Source organism: Staurois parvus, unplaced genomic scaffold (assembly GCF_062004578.1).
Source record: "Staurois parvus isolate SC_StPar_1 unplaced genomic scaffold, SC_StPar_1.0 ptg001207l, whole genome shotgun sequence".
NCBI classification, from domain to species: Eukaryota; Metazoa; Chordata; class Amphibia; order Anura; family Ranidae; genus Staurois; species Staurois parvus.
Genome location: NW_028319003.1, coordinates 339,011 through 340,551, shown reverse-complemented (window position 1 = coordinate 340,551; position 1,541 = coordinate 339,011). Strand labels below are relative to the sequence as shown.

Sequence of the window (1,541 nt, the reverse complement as noted above, 5' to 3'; positions counted from 1 at the left end):
GGTTAGCAGGTCGTTGGAGAGTTTCAGTAAGGCAGTTTCGGTGGAGTGTAGGGGGTGGAAGCCGGACTGTAGGGGATCAAGGAGGTGGTTGTCGTTGAGGTGAGAGCATAGGCGGGTGTAGACGAGGCGCTCGAGGAGTTTAGATGTAAATGGGAGCAGGGAGATGGGTCTGAGGTTGTTCGGCTCATTGGGGTCCAGGGAGGGCTTTTTAAGTATGGGGGTGATGTGTGCATGCTTCAGAGGGGAGGGGAAAGTGCCGGAGGAGAGGGAGAGATTAAAGATGTGGGTGATGGAGCGTAGGATGGAGGGGGAGGGAGGTCGTAGGAGTTGTGAGGGGATAGGGTCGAGGGGGCAGGTGGTGAGGCGGGCATCAGAGAGGATCTTGGAGACTTCCTTGATGGTAGTAAATGACATGAAACTGCCCTGGAACAAAGTTACTGGGATTATTACTGATGGGGCACCTGCCATGGTTGGTGAACGAAGTGGATTATCAACCCGAATCTGTAACAAGGTGATTGAAGAAGGAGGCGAAGCTATTAAACTCCATTGTATCATTCATCAGCAAGTTCTCTGTGCTAAACATCTCACATATGATCACGTTATGAAACCGCTTGTAAAGAATATTCATTTTATTCCCGCTAAAGCTCTGTGCCACCGCCAGTTTAAACAGTTTCTACTGGACATCCAGGCTGAATACGAAGATGTTTTATATCACAGCAATGTAAGATGGCTCAGTCGGGGGTCTGCGCTGCAGCGTTTTCACTCTCTCAGAAAGGAAATCAAAGAATTCCTGGAAACAAAGGGGCGACCGATGCGAGAACTTTCTGATCCTATTTGGCCGGCTGATTTGGGGTTTTTAGTCGACATAACAAAGCATCCGAATGTACTAAACACGAGTCTTCAGGGAAAAGATGCCGCGGTGAACCAGCTTTATTCACACCTCAAGGCCTTTGAAACAAAGCTGCAACTTTTCCAAAGGCATTTGTCACAATCGCTTCTCGGCCTTTTGGCTAAGATCAAGTGTAGTATCTGTTCTTATCAGTGTCCAGTGGGGGCGCTCCCGGCCATTCTAGCTTTGCGGGGATGGTTGTTGTATAGTACCCTCACTGGAATGATGGGGGTCCGGAAGGCTAGTACCGGAGGGACAGAAACCGGGGAGCGCCACGAGTTATGCTAGGGCCCTGGGAGTAATTCCTCTGGGAAGACTGGAAAGACCCAGTTCCTCCTGATTTGAACAAGCTACCTTGGTCTGGCCAGGGGCTGGGGAGGCAAAAAGTCCGCAAACTCAGTGCCCCCTGGGGAGACGCGCTCAGGGGTGTCACTAGTAACACTTAGGTGTGGGACCCCACGGTGTGAAAATGACACTTGGTCACTGTTTTTGCACTCCTTTTTGCACAGCGCCCTAAGGACCAGGCCTTTTGGCTAAGTCCAGGGCAATTTTTGCTACGGGCCTCAGGGCCCGGTCTGTGCACAATTCGGCACGGTACCATTTTTTTATTTTCTCTTTCTCTTATTTATTATGCACTTACCCACGTTTGTCA

At 50.3% G+C, this 1,541-nt stretch overlaps 1 pseudogene; it reads left to right on the top strand.

Moving 5' to 3' along the window:
- The first annotated feature begins 990 nt into the window (after positions 1 to 990).
- Positions 991 to 1,106, top strand: LOC149438186 (U2 spliceosomal RNA; annotated as a pseudogene).
- Positions 1,107 to 1,541: the final 435 nt, after the last annotated feature.